General features: G+C 46.0%; 7 non-coding genes across 7 annotated transcripts; 5 read left to right on the top strand and 2 right to left on the bottom strand.

The window, feature by feature from the left end:
• Positions 1-13,256: 13,256 nt before the first annotated feature.
• Positions 13,257-13,330, top strand: trnat-agu (transfer RNA threonine (anticodon AGU)). The gene has a single exon. It is a non-coding gene; the product is annotated as a tRNA-Thr (tRNA).
• A 414-nt stretch (positions 13,331-13,744) lies between these two features.
• trnat-ugu (transfer RNA threonine (anticodon UGU)) lies at positions 13,745-13,818 on the top strand. Its single transcript has one exon. It is a non-coding gene; the product is annotated as a tRNA-Thr (tRNA).
• A 164-nt stretch (positions 13,819-13,982) lies between these two features.
• trnan-guu (transfer RNA asparagine (anticodon GUU)) lies at positions 13,983-14,056 on the bottom strand. Its single transcript has one exon. It is a non-coding gene; the product is annotated as a tRNA-Asn (tRNA).
• Positions 14,057-15,617: 1,561 nt separating this feature from the next.
• trnat-agu (transfer RNA threonine (anticodon AGU)) lies at positions 15,618-15,691 on the top strand. Its single transcript has one exon. It is a non-coding gene; the product is annotated as a tRNA-Thr (tRNA).
• Positions 15,692-16,135: 444 nt separating this feature from the next.
• trnat-ugu (transfer RNA threonine (anticodon UGU)) lies at positions 16,136-16,209 on the top strand. The gene has a single exon. It is a non-coding gene; the product is annotated as a tRNA-Thr (tRNA).
• A 164-nt stretch (positions 16,210-16,373) lies between these two features.
• Positions 16,374-16,447, bottom strand: trnan-guu (transfer RNA asparagine (anticodon GUU)). Its single transcript has one exon. It is a non-coding gene; the product is annotated as a tRNA-Asn (tRNA).
• Positions 16,448-19,810: 3,363 nt separating this feature from the next.
• On the top strand, positions 19,811-19,884 carry trnat-agu (transfer RNA threonine (anticodon AGU)). Its single transcript has one exon. It is a non-coding gene; the product is annotated as a tRNA-Thr (tRNA).
• The last annotated feature ends 250 nt before the right edge of the window (positions 19,885-20,134 follow it).

The raw sequence follows: 20,134 nt of genomic DNA, 5'->3' as shown, positions 1-20,134 counted from the left end.
GGGGAGCGAGAGCAAGTAAGAGAGTTAGATATCGAGAGTCATTGATAGATAGATAGATAGATGGATGGATGGATGGACGGCAAGGCAAGCATCTGATTGACAGTGGTATGTGATCTGCTGTTATGCTACTATGCTACTGACCATTGGGGGAGCGATAGCAAGCAAGAGAGTTAGATATCGAGAGTCATAGATAGATAGATAGATAGATGGATGGATGGACGGCAAGGCAAGCATCTGATTGACATTGGTCCGTGATCTGCTGTTATGCTACAATGCTACTGACCATTGGGGGAGCGATAGCAAGCAAGAGAGTTAGATATCAAGAGTCATAGATAGGTAGATGGATGGGTGGATGGATGGACGGCAAGGCAAGCATCTGATTGACATTGGTCCGTGATCTGCTGTTATGCTACTATGCTACTGACCATTGGGGGAGCGATAGCAAGTAAGAGAGTTAGATATCGAGAGTCATTGATAGATAGATAGATAGATGGATGGATGGATGGACGGCAAGGCAAGCATCTGATTGACAGTGGTCCGTGATCTGATGTTATGCTACTATGCTACTGACCATTGGGGGAGCGATAGCAAGCAAGAGAGTTAGATATCGAGAGTCATTGATAGATAGATAGATAGATGGATGGATGGATGGACGGCAAGGCAAGCATCTGAGTGACAGTGGTCCGTGATCTGCTGTTATGCTACTATGCTACTGACCATTGGGGGAGCGATAGCAAGCAAGAGAGTTAGATATCAAGAGTCATAGATAGATAGATAGATAGATAGATGGATGGATGGACGGCAAGGCAAGCATCTGATTGACAGTGGTCCGTGATCTGCTGTTATGCTACTATGCTACTGACCATTGGGGGAGCGATAGCAAGTAAGAGAGTTAGATATCGAGAGTCATTGATAGATAGATAGATAGATGGATGGATGGATGGACGGCAAGGCAAGCATCTGATTGACAGTGGTCCGTGATCTGCTGTTATGCTACTATGCTACTGACCATTGGGGGAGCGATAGCAAGTAAGAGAGTTAGATATCGAGAGTCATTGATAGATTGATAGATAGATGGATGGATGGATGGACGGCAAGGCAAGCATCTGATTGACAGTGGTCCGTGATCTGCTGTTATGCTACTATGCTACTGACCATTGGGGGAGCGATAGCAAGCAAGAGAGTTAGATATCGAGAGTCATAGATAGATAGATAGATAGATGGATGGATGGACGGCAAGGCAAGCATCTGATTGACAGTGGTCCGTGATCTGCTGTTATGCTACTATGCTACTGACCATTGGGGGAGCGATAGCAAGCAAGAGAGTTAGATGTCAAGAGTCATAGATAGATAGATAGATGGATGGATGAATGGATGGACGGCAAGGCAAGCATCTGATTGACAGTGGTCCGAGATCTGCTGTTATGCTACTATGCTACTGACCATTGGGGGAGCGATATCAAGCAAGAGAGTTAGATATCAAGAGTCATAGATAGATAGATAGATGGATGGATGGATGGACGGCAAGGCAAGCATCTGATTGACAGTGGTCCGTGATCTGCTGTTATGCTACTATGCTACTGACCATTGGGGGAGCGATAGCAAGCAAGAGAGTTAGATATCAAGAGTCATAGATAGGTAGATGGATGGGTGGATGGATGGACGGCAAGGCAAGCATCTGATTGACAGTGGTCCGTGATCTGCTGTTATGCTACTTTGCTACTGACCATTGGGGGAGCGATAGCAAGCAAGAGAGATAGATGTCAAGAGTCATAGATAGATAGATAGATGGATGGATGGATGGACGGCAAGGCAAGCATCTGATTGACAGTGGTCCGTGATCTGCTGTTATGCTACTATGCTACTGACCATTGGGGGAGCGATAGCAAGCAAGAGAGTTAGATATCGAGAGTCATTGATAGATAGATAGATAGATGGATGGATGGATGGACGGCAAGGCAAGCATCTGAGTGACAGTGGTCCGTGATCTGCTGTTATGCTACTATGCTACTGACCATTGGGGGAGCGATAGCAAGCAAGAGAGTTAGATATCAAGAGTCATAGATAGATAGATAGATAGATGGATGGATGGACGGCAAGGCAAGCATCTGATTGACAGTGGTCCGTGATCTGCTGTTATGCTACTATGCTACTGACCATTGGGGGAGCGATAGCAAGTAAGAGAGTTAGATATCGATAGTCATTGATAGATAGATAGATAGATGGATGGATGGATGGACGGCAAGGCAAGCATCTGATTGACAGTGGTCCGTGATCTGCTGTTATGCTACTATGCTACTGACCATTGGGGGAGCGATAGCAAGTAAGAGAGTTAGATATCGAGAGTCATTGATAGATTGATAGATAGATGGATGGATGGATGGACGGCAAGGCAAGCATCTGATTGACAGTGGTCCATGATCTGCTGTTATGCTACTATGCTACTGACCATTGGGGGAGCGATAGCAAGCAAGAGAGTTAGATATCGAGAGTCATAGATAGATAGATAGATAGATGGATGGATGGACGGCAAGGCAAGCATCTGATTGACATTGGTCCGTGATCTGCTGTTATGCTACAATGCTACTGACCATTGGGGGAGCAATAGCAAGCAAGAGAGTTAGATATCAAGAGTCATAGATAGGTAGATGGATGGGTGGATGGATGGACGGCAAGGCAAGCATCTGATTGACAGTGGTCCGTGATCTGCTGTTATGCTACTATGCTACTGACCATTGGGGGAGCGATAGCAAGTAAGAGAGTTAGATATCGAGAGTCATTGATAGATAGATAGATAGATGGATGGATGGATGGACGGCAAGGCAAGCATCTGATTGACAGTGGTCCGTGATCTGCTGTTATGCTACTATGCTACTGACCATTGGGGGAGCGATAGCAAGTAAGAGAGTTAGATATCGAGAGTCATTGATAGATTGATAGATAGATAGATGGATGGATGGATGGACGGCAAGGCAAGCATCTGATTGACAGTGGTCCGTGATCTGCTGTTATGCTACTATGCTACTGACCATTGGGGGAGCGATAGCAAGCAAGAGAGTTAGATATCGAGAGTCATAGATAGATAGATAGATAGATGGATGGATGGACGGCAAGGCAAGCATCTGATTGACATTGGTCCGTGATCTGCTGTTATGCTACAATGCTACTGACCATTGGGGGAGCAATAGCAAGCAAGAGAGTTAGATATCAAGAGTCATAGATAGATAGATAGATAGATGGATGGATGGACGGCAAGGCAAGCATCTGATTGACAGTGGTCCGAGATCTGCTGTTATGCTACTATGCTACTGACCATTGGGGGAGCGATATCAAGCAAGAGAGTTAGATATCAAGAGTCATAGATAGATAGATAGATGGATGGATGGATGGACGGCAAGGCAAGCATCTGATTGACAGTGGTCCGTGATCTGCTGTTATGCTACTATGCTACTGACCATTGGGGGAGCGATAGCAAGCAAGAGAGTTAGATATCAAGAGTCATAGATAGGTAGATGGATGGGTGGATGGATGGACGGCAAGGCAAGCATCTGATTGACAGTGGTCCGTGATCTGCTGTTATGCTACTATGCTACTGACCATTGGGGGAGCGATAGCAAGTAAGAGAGTTAGATATCGAGAGTCATTGATAGATAGATAGATAGATGGATGGATGGATGGACGGCAAGGCAAGCATCTGATTGACAGTGGTCCGTGATCTGCTGTTATGCTACTATGCTACTGACCATTGGGGGAGCGATATCAAGCAAGAGAGTTAGATATCAAGAGTCATAGATAGATAGATAGATGGATGGATGGATGGACGGCAAGGCAAGCATCTGATTGACAGTGGTCCGTGATCTGCTGTTATGCTACTATGCTACTGACCATTGGGGGAGCGATAGCAAGCAAGAGAGTTAGATATCAAGAGTCATAGATAGGTAGATGGATAGATGGATGGATGGACGGCAAGGCAAGCATCTGATTGACAGTGGTCCGTGATCTGCTGTTATGCTACTATGCTACTGACCATTGGGGGAGCGATAGCAAGCAAGAGAGTTAGATATCGAGAGTCATTGATAGATAGATAGATAGATAGATGGATGGATGGATGGACGGCAAGGCAAGCATCTGAGTGACAGTGGTCCGTGATCTGCTGTTATGCTACTATGCTACTGACCATTGGGGGAGCGATAGCAAGCAAGAGAGTTAGATATCAAGAGTCATAGATAGATAGATAGATAGATAGATGGATGGATGGACGGCAAGGCAAGCATCTGATTGACAGTGGTCCGTGATCTGCTGTTATGCTACTATGCTACTGACCATTGGGGGAGCGAGAGCAAGTAAGAGAGTTAGATATCGAGAGTCATTGATAGATAGATAGATAGATGGATGGATGGATGGACGGCAAGGCAAGCATCTGATTGACAGTGGTCCGTGATCTGCTGTTATGCTACTATGCTACTGACCATTGGGGGAGCGATAGCAAGTAAGAGAGTTAGATATCGAGAGTCATTGATAGATTGATAGATAGATGGATGGATGGATGGACGGCAAGGCAAGCATCTGATTGACAGTGGTCCGTGATCTGCTGTTATGCTACTATGCTACTGACCATTGGGGGAGCGATAGCAAGCAAGAGAGTTAGATATCAAGAGTCATAGATAGGTAGATGGATGGGTGGATGGATGGACGGCAAGGCAAGCATCTGATTGACAGTGGTCCGTGATCTGCTGTTATGCTACTTTGCTACTGACCATTGGGGGAGCGATAGCAAGCAAGAGAGTTAGATGTCAAGAGTCATAGATAGATAGATAGATGGATGGATGGATGGACGGCAAGGCAAGCATCTGATTGACAGTGGTCCGTGATCTGCTGTTATGCTACTATGCTACTGACCATTGGGGGAGCGATAGCAAGCAAGAGAGTTAGATATCGAGAGTCATTGATAGATAGATAGATAGATGGATGGATGGATGGACGGCAAGGCAAGCATCTGAGTGACAGTGGTCCGTGATCTGCTGTTATGCTACTATGCTACTGACCATTGGGGGAGCGATAGCAAGCAAGAGAGTTAGATATCAAGAGTCATAGATAGATAGATAGATAGATGGATGGATGGACGGCAAGGCAAGCATCTGATTGACAGTGGTCCGTGATCTGCTGTTATGCTACTATGCTACTGACCATTGGGGGAGCGATAGCAAGTAAGAGAGTTAGATATCGAGAGTCATTGATAGATAGATAGATAGATGGATGGATGGATGGACGGCAAGGCAAGCATCTGAGTGACAGTGGTCCGTGATCTGCTGTTATGCTACTATGCTACTGACCATTGGGGGAGCGATAGCAAGCAAGAGAGTTAGATATCAAGAGTCATAGATAGATAGATAGATAGATGGATGGATGGACGGCAAGGCAAGCATCTGATTGACAGTGGTCCGTGATCTGCTGTTATGCTACTATGCTACTGACCATTGGGGGAGCGATAGCAAGTAAGAGAGTTAGATATCGAGAGTCATTGATAGATAGATAGATAGATGGATGGATGGATGGACGGCAAGGCAAGCATCTGATTGACAGTGGTCCGTGATCTGCTGTTATGCTACTATGCTACTGACCATTAGGGGAGCGATAGCAAGTAAGAGAGTTAGATATCGAGAGTCATTGATAGATTGATAGATAGATGGATGGATGGATGGACGGCAAGGCAAGCATCTGATTGACAGTGGTCCGTGATCTGCTGTTATGCTACTATGCTACTGACCATTGGGGGAGCGATAGCAAGCAAGAGAGTTAGATATCGAGAGTCATAGATAGATAGATAGATAGATGGATGGATGGACGGCAAGGCAAGCATCTGATTGACATTGGTCCGTGATCTGCTGTTATGCTACAATGCTACTGACCATTGGGGGAGCAATAGCAAGCAAGAGAGTTAGATATCAAGAGTCATAGATAGATAGATAGATAGATGGATGGATGGACGGCAAGGCAAGCATCTGATTGACAGTGGTCCGAGATCTGCTGTTATGCTACTATGCTACTGACCATTGGGGGAGCGATATCAAGCAAGAGAGTTAGATATCAAGAGTCATAGATAGATAGATAGATGGATGGATGGATGGACGGCAAGGCAAGCATCTGATTGACAGTGGTCCGTGATCTGCTGTTATGCTACTATGCTACTGACCATTGGGGGAGCGATAGCAAGTAAGAGAGTTAGATATCGAGAGTCATTGATAGATAGATAGATAGATGGATGGATGGATGGACGGCAAGGCAAGCATCTGATTGACAGTGGTCCGTGATCTGCTGTTATGCTACTATGCTACTGACCATTGGGGGAGCGATAGCAAGTAAGAGAGTTAGATATCGAGAGTCATTGATAGATTGATAGATAGATGGATGGATGGATGGACGGCAAGGCAAGCATCTGATTGACAGTGGTCCGTGATCTGCTGTTATGCTACTATGCTACTGACCATTGGGGGAGCGATAGCAAGCAAGAGAGTTAGATGTCAAGAGTCATAGATAGATAGATAGATGGATGGATGAATGGATGGACGGCAAGGCAAGCATCTGATTGACAGTGGTCCGTGATCTGCTGTTATGCTACAATGCTACTGACCATTGGGGGAGCGATAGCAAGCAAGAGAGTTAGATATCAAGAGTCATAGATAGATAGATAGATAGATGGATGGATGGACGGCAAGGCAAGCATCTGATTGACAGTGGTCCGTGATCTGCTGTTATGCTACTATGCTACTGACCATTGGGGGAGCGATAGCAAGCAAGAGAGTTAGATATCGAGAGTCATTGATAGATAGATAGATAGATGGATGGATGGATGGACGGCAAGGCAAGCATCTGAGTGACAGTGGTCCGTGATCTGCTGTTATGCTACTATGCTACTGACCATTGGGGGAGCGATAGCAAGCAAGAGAGTTAGATATCAAGAGTCATAGATAGATAGATAGATAGATAGATGGATGGATGGACGGCAAGGCAAGCATCTGATTGACAGTGGTCCGTGATCTGCTGTTATGCTACTATGCTACTGACCATTGGGGGAGCGATAGCAAGTAAGAGAGTTAGATATCGAGAGTCATTGATAGATAGATAGATAGATGGATGGATGGATGGACGGCAAGGCAAGCATCTGATTGACAGTGGTCCGTGATCTGCTGTTATGCTACTATGCTACTGACCATTGGGGGAGCGATAGCAAGTAAGAGAGTTAGATATCGAGAGTCATTGATAGATTGATAGATAGATGGATGGATGGATGGACGGCAAGGCAAGCATCTGATTGACAGTGGTCCGTGATCTGCTGTTATGCTACTATGCTACTGACCATTGGGGGAGCGATAGCAAGTAAGAGAGTTAGATATCGAGAGTCATTGATAGATTGATAGATAGATGGATGGATGGATGGACGGCAAGGCAAGCATCTGATTGACAGTGGTCCGTGATCTGCTGTTATGCTACTATGCTACTGACCATTGGGGGAGCGATAGCAAGCAAGAGAGTTAGATATCGAGAGTCATTGATAGATTGATAGATAGATGGATGGATGGATGGACGGCAAGGCAAGCATCTGATTGACAGTGGTCCGTGATCTGCTGTTATGCTACTATGCTACTGACCATTGGGGGAGCGATAGCAAGCAAGAGAGTTAGATATCGAGAGTCATTGATAGATAGATAGATAGATGGATGGATGGATGGACGGCAAGGCAAGCATCTGAGTGACAGTGGTCCGTGATCTGCTGTTATGCTACTATGCTACTGACCATTGGGGGAGCGATAGCAAGCAAGAGAGTTAGATATCAAGAGTCATAGATAGATAGATAGATAGATAGATGGATGGATGGACGGCAAGGCAAGCATCTGATTGACAGTGGTCCGTGATCTGCTGTTATGCTACTATGCTACTGACCATTGGGGGAGCGATAGCAAGCAAGAGAGTTAGATATCGAGAGTCATTGATAGATAGATAGATAGATGGATGGATGGATGGACGGCAAGGCAAGCATCTGAGTGACAGTGGTCCGTGATCTGCTGTTATGCTACTATGCTACTGACCATTGGGGGAGCGATAGCAAGCAAGAGAGTTAGATATCAAGAGTCATAGATAGATAGATAGATAGATAGATGGATGGATGGACGGCAAGGCAAGCATCTGATTGACAGTGGTCCGTGATCTGCTGTTATGCTACTATGCTACTGACCATTGGGGGAGCGATAGCAAGTAAGAGAGTTAGATATCGAGAGTCATTGATAGATAGATAGATAGATGGATGGATGGATGGACGGCAAGGCAAGCATCTGATTGACAGTGGTCCGTGATCTGCTGTTATGCTACTATGCTACTGACCATTGGGGGAGCGATAGCAAGTAAGAGAGTTAGATATCGAGAGTCATTGATAGATTGATAGATAGATGGATGGATGGATGGACGGCAAGGCAAGCATCTGATTGACAGTGGTCCGTGATCTGCTGTTATGCTACTATGCTACTGACCATTGGGGGAGCGATAGCAAGTAAGAGAGTTAGATATCGAGAGTCATTGATAGATTGATAGATAGATGGATGGATGGATGGACGGCAAGGCAAGCATCTGATTGACAGTGGTCCGTGATCTGCTGTTATGCTACTATGCTACTGACCATTGGGGGAGCGATAGCAAGCAAGAGAGTTAGATATCGAGAGTCATTGATAGATAGATAGATAGATGGATGGATGGATGGACGGCAAGGCAAGCATCTGAGTGACAGTGGTCCGTGATCTGCTGTTATGCTACTATGCTACTGACCATTGGGGGAGCGATAGCAAGCAAGAGAGTTAGATATCAAGAGTCATAGATAGATAGATAGATAGATAGATGGATGGATGGACGGCAAGGCAAGCATCTGATTGACAGTGGTCCGTGATCTGCTGTTATGCTACTATGCTACTGACCATTGGGGGAGCGATAGCAAGTAAGAGAGTTAGATATCGAGAGTCATTGATAGATAGATAGATAGATGGATGGATGGATGGACGGCAAGGCAAGCATCTGATTGACAGTGGTCCGTGATCTGCTGTTATGCTACTATGCTACTGACCATTGGGGGAGCGATAGCAAGTAAGAGAGTTAGATATCGAGAGTCATTGATAGATTGATAGATAGATGGATGGATGGATGGACGGCAAGGCAAGCATCTGATTGACAGTGGTCCGTGATCTGCTGTTATGCTACTATGCTACTGACCATTGGGGGAGCGATAGCAAGCAAGAGAGTTAGATATCGAGAGTCATAGATAGATAGATAGATAGATGGATGGATGGACGGCAAGGCAAGCATCTGATTGACATTGGTCCGTGATCTGCTGTTATGCTACAATGCTACTGACCATTGGGGGAGCAATAGCAAGCAAGAGAGTTAGATATCAAGAGTCATAGATAGATAGATAGATAGATGGATGGATGGACGGCAAGGCAAGCATCTGATTGACAGTGGTCCGAGATCTGCTGTTATGCTACTATGCTACTGACCATTGGGGGAGCGATATCAAGCAAGAGAGTTAGATATCAAGAGTCATAGATAGATAGATAGATGGATGGATGGATGGACGGCAAGGCAAGCATCTGATTGACAGTGGTCCGTGATCTGCTGTTATGCTACTATGCTACTGACCATTGGGGGAGCGATAGCAAGCAAGAGAGTAAGATATCAAGAGTCATAGATAGGTAGATGGATGGGTGGATGGATGGACGGCAAGGCAAGCATCTGATTGACAGTGGTCCGTGATCTGCTGTTATGCTACTATGCTACTGACCATTGGGGGAGCGATAGCAAGCAAGAGAGTTAGATATCGAGAGTCATTGATAGATAGATAGATAGATGGATGGATGGATGGACGGCAAGGCAAGCATCTGAGTGACAGTGGTCCGTGATCTGCTGTTATGCTACTATGCTACTGACCATTGGGGGAGCGATAGCAAGCAAGAGAGTTAGATATCAAGAGTCATAGATAGATAGATAGATAGATGGATGGATGGACGGCAAGGCAAGCATCTGATTGACAGTGGTCCGTGATCTGCTGTTATGCTACTATGCTACTGACCATTGGGGGAGCGATAGCAAGTAAGAGAGTTAGATATCGAGAGTCATTGATAGATAGATAGATAGATGGATGGATGGATGGACGGCAAGGCAAGCATCTGATTGACAGTGGTCCGTGATCTGCTGTTATGCTACTATGCTACTGACCATTGGGGGAGCGATAGCAAGTAAGAGAGTTAGATATCGAGAGTCATTGATAGATTGATAGATAGATGGATGGATGGATGGACGGCAAGGCAAGCATCTGATTGACAGTGGTCCGTGATCTGCTGTTATGCTACTATGCTACTGACCATTGGGGGAGCGATAGCAAGCAAGAGAGTTAGATATCGAGAGTCATAGATAGATAGATAGATAGATGGATGGATGGACGGCAAGGCAAGCATCTGATTGACATTGGTCCGTGATCTGCTGTTATGCTACAATGCTACTGACCATTGGGGGAGCAATAGCAAGCAAGAGAGTTAGATATCAAGAGTCATAGATAGGTAGATGGATGGGTGGATGGATGGACGGCAAGGCAAGCATCTGATTGACAGTGGTCCGTGATCTGCTGTTATGCTACAATGCTACTGACCATTGGGGGAGCGATAGCAAGCAAGAGAGTTAGATATCAAGAGTCATAGATAGATAGATAGATAGATGGATGGATGGACGGCAAGGCAAGCATCTGATTGACAGTGGTCCGTGATCTGCTGTTATGCTACAATGCTACTGACCATTGGGGGAGCGATAGCAAGCAAGAGAGTTAGATATCGAGAGTCATAGATAGATAGATAGATAGATGGATGGATGGACGGCAAGGCAAGCATCTGATTGACAGTGGTCCGTGATCTGCTGTTATGCTACAATGCTACTGACCATTGGGGGAGCGATAGCAAGCAAGAGAGTTAGATATCAAGAGTCATAGATAGATAGATAGATAGATGGATGGATGGACGGCAAGGCAAGCATCTGATTGACAGTGGTCCGTGATCTGCTGTTATGCTACAATGCTACTGACCATTGGGGGAGCGATAGCAAGCAAGAGAGTTAGATATCAAGAGTCATAGATAGATAGATAGATAGATGGATGGATGGACGGCAAGGCAAGCATCTGATTGACAGTGGTCCGTGATCTGCTGTTATGATACTATGCTACTGACCATTGGGGGAGCGATAGCAAGCAAGAGAGTTAGATATCAAGAGTCATAGATAGATAGATGGATGGATGGATGGATGGACGGCAAGGCAAGCATCTGATTGACAGTGGTCCGTGATCTGCTGTTATGCTACTTTGCTTCTGACCATTGGGGGAGCGATAGCAAGCAAGAGAGTTAGATGTCAAGAGTCATAGATAGATAGATAGACAGATGGATGGATGGATGGCAAGGCAAGCACCTGATTGACAGTGGTCCGTGATCTGCTGTTATGCTACTATGCTACTGACCATTGGGGGAGCGATAGCAAGCAAGAGAGTTAGATATCAAGAGTCATAGATAGATAGATAGGTAGATAGATTGATGGATGGACGGCAAGGCAAGCATCTGATTGACAGTGGTCCGTGATCTGCTGTTATGATACTATGCTACTGACCATTGGGGGTGCGATAGCAAGCAAGAGAGTTAGATATCAAGAGTCATAGATAGATAATTGGATGGATGGATGGATGGACGGCAAGGCAAGCATCTGATTGACAGTGGTCCGTGATCTGCTGTTATGCTACTTTGCTTCTGACCATTGGGGGAGCGATAGCAAGCAAGAGAGTTAGATGTCAAGAGTCATAGATAGATAGATAGACAGATGGATGGATGGACGGCAAGGCAAGCACCTGATTGACAGTGGTCCGTGATCTGCTGTTATGCTACTATGCTACTGACCATTGGGGGAGCGATAGCAAGCAAGAGAGTTAGATATCGAGAGTCATTGATAGATAGATAGATAGATGGATGGATGGACGGCAAGGCAAGCATCTGATTGACAGTGGTCCGTGATCTGCTGTTATGCTACAATGCTACTGACCATTGGGGGAGCGATAGCATGCAAGAGAGTTAGATATCAAGAGTCATAGATAGATAGATAGATAGATGGATGGATGGACGGCAAGGCAAGCATCTGATTGACAGTGGTCCGTGATCTGCTGTTATGCTACAATGCTACTGACCATTGGGGGAGCGATAGCAAGCAAGAGAGTTAGATATCGAGAGTCATAGATAGATAGATAGATAGATGGATGGATGGACGGCAAGGCAAGCATCTGATTGACAGTGGTCCGTGATCTGCTGTTATGCTACAATGCTACTGACCATTGGGGGAGCGATAGCAAGCAAGAGAGTTAGATATCAAGAGTCATAGATAGATAGATAGATGGATGGATGGACGGCAAGGCAAGCATCTGATTGACAGTGGTCCGTGATCTGCTGTTATGATACTATGCTACTGACCATTGGGGGAGCGATAGCAAGCAAGAGAGTTAGATATCAAGAGTCATAGATAGATAGATAGATAGATGGATGGATGGACGGCAAGGCAAGCATCTGATTGACAGTGGTCCGTGATCTGCTGTTATGCTACAATGCTACTGACCATTGGGGGAGCGATAGCAAGCAAGAGAGTTAGATATCGAGAGTCATAGATAGATAGATAGATAGATGGATGGATGGACGGCAAGGCAAGCATCTGATTGACAGTGGTCCGTGATCTGCTGTTATGCTACAATGCTACTGACCATTGGGGGAGCGATAGCAAGCAAGAGAGTTAGATATCAAGAGTCATAGATAGATAGATAGATGGATGGATGGACGGCAAGGCAAGCATCTGATTGACAGTGGTCCGTGATCTGCTGTTATGATACTATGCTACTGACCATTGGGGGAGCGATAGCAAGCAAGAGAGTTAGATATCAAGAGTCATAGATAGATAGATGGATGGATGGATGGATGGACGGCAAGGCAAGCATCTGATTGACAGTGGTCCGTGATCTGCTGTTATGCTACTTTGCTTCTGACCATTGGGGGAGCGATAGCAAGCAAGAGAGTTAGATGTCAAGAGTCATAGATAGATAGATAGATAGATGGATGGATGGATGGACGGCAAGGCAAGCACCTGATTGACAGTGGTCCGTGATCTGCTGTTATGCTACTATCAGCAGCAGCAGCGGCAGATTTGGCGCCGTGGCTTAGTTGGTTAAAGCGCCTGTCTAGTAAACAGGAGGTCCTGGGTTCAAATCCCAGCGGTGCCTTAGGCGGGCTTTCTGTGCTCCTTGCGAAGCTTGTGCTTCCGCTTTGTCGACCATCAGTTTTAGCAAGATAGGCTTATCGTAAAGCCATCAGAGGACGTAATGAACCGGAAAGCCAACTGGACAGACGCCGGTTTGTAAAGAAGAACCAGAACCCAAAGGACACGCGCTACGGCCAACGTCCAATTCCCATTGCCGCCCCTGGACAGTCGCAACAGGGAGCTTGTTGCTCCCGTCAACCTTACGTTTTCACCTCTGTGTGCTTCCTTTGTTGCAGCCTGCATCCAGATTTTGTTTTGTTTTGTTTTGTTTTGTTTTGTTTTGTTTTGTTTTGTTTTGTTTTGTTTTGTTTTGTTTTGTTTTGTTTTGTTTTTTGCCTTATGCCTGAGTGTAGGCACTGGGGAATGGGAGAGTCCTGGCACCGTGGCTTAGTTGGTCAAAGCACCTGTCTTGTAAACAGGAAACACTGGGTTCGACTCCCAGCAGTGCCTTGGTTTATGTTGGCCTAGGCAATGGAAAGGAAGTTTCTAAACGCTCAATACATTTTTGCAAGATGGCCGTCCACAGCAAGCAGCTTAAGGTTACTGTAGCCACAGTCTGGCAAGCTGTCCGCCAGAAGTAGAAACAATAACAAGGGGCGGGGGGAAAAGTGGGCCGTCCCTGGGTGGATTCGAACCACCATCCTTTTGGTTAACAGCCAAACGCGCTGACCGATTGCGCCACAGTGACAGACAGAGGTGTTTTGGTTGCTGCAGTCGTGCAGTTCCTTCACAGTTGCCAAAAATCATTTCCAGCACACGATTTTCTTTGTCGTTGAATGCAACATACGTGACCATTGGGGGAGCGATAGCAAGCAAGAGAGTTAGATATCGAGAGTCATAGATAGATAGATAGATAGATAGATAGATAGATAGATAGATAGATAGATAGATAGATGGATGGACGGCAAGGCAAGCATCTGATTGACAGTGGTCCGTGATCTGCTGTTATGATACTATGCTACTGACCATTGGGGGAGCGATAGCAAGCAAGAGAGTTAGATATCAAGAGTCATAGATAGATAGATGGATGGATGGATGGATGGACGGCAAGGCAAGCATCTGATTGACAGTTGTCCGTGATCTGCTGTTATGCTACTTTGCTTCTGACCATTGGGGGAGCGATAGCAAGCAAGAGAGTTAGATGTCAAGAGTCATAGATAGATAGATAGACAGATGGATGGATGGACGGCAAGGCAAGCACCTGATTGACAGTGGTCCGTGATCTGCTGTTATGCTACTATGCTACTGACCATTGGGGGAGCGATAGCAAGCAAGAGAGTTAGATATCGAGAGTCATTGATAGATAGATAGATAGATGGATGGATGGACGGCAAGGCAAGCATCTGATTGACAGTGGTCCGTGATCTGCTGTTATGCTACAATGCTACTGACCATTGGGGGAGCGATAGCAAGCAAGAGAGTTAGATATCAAGAGTCATAGATAGATAGATAGATAGATGGATGGATGGATGGACGGCAAGGCAAGCATCTGATTGACAGTGGTCCGTGATCTGCTGTTATGCTACAATGCTACTGACCATTGGGGGAGCGATAGCAAGCAAGAGAGTTAGATATCGAGAGTCATAGATAGATAGATAGATAGATGGATGGATGGACGGCAAGGCAAGCATCTGATTGACAGTGGTCCGTGATCTGCTGTTATGCTACAATGCTACTGACCATTGGGGGAGCGATAGCAAGCAAGAGAGTTAGATATCAAGAGTCATAGATAGATAGATAGATGGATGGATGGACGGCAAGGCAAGCATCTGATTGACAGTGGTCCGTGATCTGCTGTTATGATACTATGCTACTGACCATTGGGGGAGCGATAGCAAGCAAGAGAGTTAGATATCAAGAGTCATAGATAGATAGATGGATGGATGGATGGATGGACGGCAAGGCAAGCATCTGATTGACAGTGGTCCGTGATCTGCTGTTATGCTACTTTGCTTCTGACCATTGGGGGAGCGATAGCAAGCAAGAGAGTTAGATGTCAAGAGTCATAGATAGATAGATAGACAGATGGATGGATGGATGGCAAGGCAAGCACCTGATTGACAGTGGTCCGTGATCTGCTGTTATGCTACTATGCTACTGACCATTGGGGGAGCGATAGCAAGCAAGAGAGTTAGATATTGAGAGTCATAGATAGATGGATGGATGGATGGACGGCAAGGCAAGAACCTGATTGACAGCGGTCCGTGATCTGCTGTTATTCTACTATCAGCAGCAGCAGCGGCAGATTTGGCACCGTGGCTTAGTTGTTTAAAGCGCCTGTCTAGTAAACAGGAGGTCCTGGGTTCAAATCCCAGCGGTGCCTTAGGCGGGCTTTCTGTGCTCCTTGCGAAGCTTGTGCTTCCGCTTTGTCGACCATCAGTTTTAGCAAGATAGGCTTATCGTAAAGCCATCAGAGGACGTAATGAACCGGAAAGCCAACTGGACAGACGCCGGTTTGTAAAGAAGAACCAGAACCCAAAGGACACGCGCTACGGCCAACGTCCAATTCCCATTGCCGCCCCTGGACAGTCGCAACAGGGAGCTTGTTGCTCCCGTCAACCTTACGTTTTCACCTCTGTGTGCTTCCTTTGTTGCAGTCTGCATCCAGATTTTGTTTTGTTTTGTTTTGTTTTGTTTTGTTTTGTTTTGTTTTGTTTTGTTTTGTTTTGTTTTGTTTTGTTTTGTTTTGTTTTGTTTTGTTTTGTTTTGTTTTGTTTTGTTTTTTGCCTTACGCCTGAGTGTAGGCACTGGGGAATGGGAGAGTCCTGGCACCGTGGCTTAGTTGGTCAAAGCACCTGTCTTGTAAACAGGAAACCCTGGGTTCGACTCCCAGCAGTGCCTTGGTTTATGTTGGCCTAGGCAATGGAAAGGAAGTTTCTAAACGCTCAATACATTTTTGCAAGATGGCCATCCACAGCAAGCAGCTTAAGGTTACTGTAGCCACAGTCTGGCAAGCTGTCCGCCAGAAGTAGAAACAATAACAAGGGGCGGGGGGAAAAGTGGGCCGTCCCTGGGTGGATTCGAACCACCATCCTTTTGGTTAACAGCCAAACGCGCTGACCGATTGCGCCACAGAGACAGACAGAGGAGTGTTGGTTGCTGCAGTCATGCAGTTCCTTCACAGTTGCCAAAAATCATTTCCAGCACACGATTTTCTTTGTCGTTGAATGCAACATACGTGACCATTGGGGGAGCGATAGCAAGCAAGAGAGTTAGATATCGAGAGTCATAGATAGATAGATAGATAGATGGATGGATGGACGGCAAGGCAAGCATCTGATTGACAGTGTTCCGTGATCTGCTGTTATGCTACTATGCTACTGACCATTGGGGGAGCGATAGCAAGCAAGAGAGTTAGATAACAAGAGTCATAGATAGATAGATGGATGGATGGATGGACGGCAAGGCAAGCATCTGATTGACAGTGGTCCGTGATCTGCTGTTATGCTACTATGCTACTGACCATTGGGGGAGCGATAGCAAGTAAGAGAGTTAGATATCGAGAGTCATTGATAGATAGATAGATAGATGGATGGATGGACGGCAAGGCAAGCATCTGATTGACAGTGGTCCGTGATCTGCTGTTATGCTACAATGCTACTGACCATTGGGGGAGCGATAGCAAGCAAGAGAGTTAGATATCAAGAGTCATAGATAGATAGATAGATAGATGTATGGATGGACGGCAAGGCAAGCATCTGATTGACAGTGGTCCGTGATCTGCTGTTATGCTACAATGCTACTGACCATTGGGGGAGCGATAGCAAGCAAGAGAGTTAGATATCAAGAGTCATAGATAGATAGATAGATAGATGGATGGATGGACGGCAAGGCAAGCATCTGATTGACAGTGGTCCGTGATCTGCTGTTATGCTACTTTGCTTCTGAGCATTGGGGGAGCGATAGCAAGCAAGAGAGTTAGATGTCAAGAGTCATAGATAGATAGATAGACAGATGGATGTATGGACGGCAAGGCAAGCACCTGATTGACAGTGGTCCGTGATCTGCTGTTATGCTACTATGCTACTGACCATCGGGGGAGCGATAGCAAGCAAGAGAGTTAGATATCGAGAGTCATTGATAGATAGATAGATGGATGGATGGACGGCAAGGCAAGCATCTGATTGACAGTGGTCCGTGATCTGCTGTTATGCTACAATGCTACTGACCATTGGGGGAGCGATAGCAAGCAAGAGAGTTAGATATCAAGAGTCATAGATAGATGGATGGATGGACGGCAAGGCAAGCATCTGATTGACAGTGGTCCGTGATCTGCTGTTATGCTACAATGCTACTGACCATTGGGGGAGCGATAGCAAGCAAGAGAGTTAGATATCAAGAGTCATAGATAGATAGATAGATAGATGGATGGATGGACGGCAAGGCAAGCATCTGATTGACAGTGGTCCGTGATCTGCTGTTATGCTACAATGCTACTGACCATTGGGGGAGCGATAGCAAGCAAGAGAGTTAGATATCAAGAGTCATAGATAGATAGATAGATAGATGGATGGATGGACGGCAAGGCAAGCATCTGATTGACAGTGGTCCGTGATCTGCTGTTATGCTACAATGCTACTGACCATTGGGGGAGCGATAGCAAGCAAGAGAGTTAGATATCAAGAGTCATAGATAGATAGATAGATAGATGGATGGATGGACGGCAAGGCAAGCATCTGATTGACAGTGGTCCGTGATCTGCTGTTATGCTACTATGCTACTGACCATTGGGGGAGCGATAGCAAGTAAGAGAGTTAGATATCGAGAGTCATTGATAGATTGATAGATAGATGGATGGATGGATGGACGGCAAGGCAAGCATCTGATTGACAGTGGTCCGTGATCTGCTGTTATGCTACTATGCTACTGACCATTGGGGGAGCGATAGCAAGCAAGAGAGTTAGATATCGAGAGTCATAGATAGATAGATAGATAGATGGATGGATGGACGGCAAGGCAAGCATCTGATTGACAGTGGTCCGTGATCTGCTGTTATGCTACTATGCTACTGACCATTGGGGGAGCGATAGCAAGCAAGAGAGTTAGATATCGAGAGTCATTGATAGATAGATAGATAGATGGATGGATGGATGGACGGCAAGGCAAGCATCTGAGTGACAGTGGTCCGTGATCTGCTGTTATGCTACTATGCTACTGACCATTGGGGGAGCGATAGCAAGCAAGAGAGTTAGATATCAAGAGTCATAGATAGATAGATAGATAGATGGATGGATGGACGGCAAGGCAAGCATCTGATTGACAGTGGTCCGTGATCTGCTGTTATGCTACTATGCTACTGACCATTGGGGGAGCGATAGCAAGCAAGAGAGTTAGATATCAAGAGTCATAGATAGATAGATGGATGGATGGATGGATGGACGGCAAGGCAAGCATCTGATTGACAGTGGTCCGTGATCTGCTGTTATGCTACTTTGCTTCTGACCATTGGGGGAGCGATAGCAAGCAAGAGAGTTAGATATCAAGAGTCATAGATAGATAGATGGATGGATGGATGGATGGACGGCAAGGCAAGCATCTGATTGACAGTGGTCCGTGATCTGCTGTTATGCTACAATGCTACTGACCATTGGGGGAGCGATAGCAAGCAAGAGAGTTAGATATCAAGAGTCATAGATAGATAGATAGATAGATGGATGGATGGACGGCAAGGCAAGCATCTGATTGACAGTGGTCCGTGATCTGCTGTTATGCTACAATGCTACTGACCATTGGGGGAGCGATAGCAAGCAAGAGAGTTAGATATCAAGAGTCATAGATAGATAGATAGATAGATGGATGGATGGACGGCAAGGCAAGCATCTGATTGACAGTGGTCCGTGATCTGCTGTTATGCTACAATGCTACTGACCATTGGGGGAGCGATAGCAAGCAAGAGAGTTAGATATCAAGAGTCATAGATAGATAGATAGATAGATGGATGGATGGACGGCAAGGCAAGAATCTGATTGACAGTGGTCTGTGATCTGCTGTTATGATACTATGCTTCTGACCATTGGGGGAGCGATAGCAAGCAAGAGAGTTAGATATCAAGAGTCATAGATAGATAGATGGATGGATGGATGGATGGACGGCAAGGCAAGCATCTGATTGACAGTGGTCCGTGATCTGCTGTTATGCTACTTTGCTTCTGACCATTGGGGGAGCGATAGCAAGCAAGAGAGTTAGATGTCAAGAGTCATAGATAGATAGATAGACAGATGGATGGATGGATGGCAAGGCAAGCACCTGATTGACAGTGGTCCGTGATCTGCTGTTATGCTACTATGCTACTGACCATTGGGGGAGCGATAGCAAGCAAGAGAGTTAGATATTGAGAGTCATAGATAGATGGATGGATGGATGGATGGCAAGGCAAGAACCTGATTGACAGCGGTCCGTGATCTGCTGTTATTCTACTATCAGCAGCAGCAGCGGCAGATTTGGCGCCGTGGCTTAGCTGGTTAAAGCGCCTGTCTAGTAAACAGGAGGTCCTGGGTTCAAATCCCAGCGGTGCCTTAGGCGGGCTTTCTGTGCTCCTTGCGAAGCTTGTGCTTCCGCTTTGTCGACCATCAGTTTTAGCAAGATAGGCTTATCGTAAAGCCATCAGAGGACGTAATGAACCGGAAAGCCAACTGGACAGACGCCGGTTTGTAAAGAAGAACCAGAGCCCAAAGGACACGCGCTACGGCCAACGTCCAATTCCCATTGCCGCCCCTGGACAGTCGCAACAGGGAGCTTGTTGCTCCCGTCAACCTTACGTTTTCAC

This window comes from Amia ocellicauda, chromosome 2 (genome assembly GCF_036373705.1).
Source record: "Amia ocellicauda isolate fAmiCal2 chromosome 2, fAmiCal2.hap1, whole genome shotgun sequence".
In the NCBI taxonomy this organism is placed as follows: Eukaryota; Metazoa; Chordata; class Actinopteri; order Amiiformes; family Amiidae; genus Amia; species Amia ocellicauda.
This window is presented reverse-complemented; position numbering and strand designations above follow the sequence as displayed.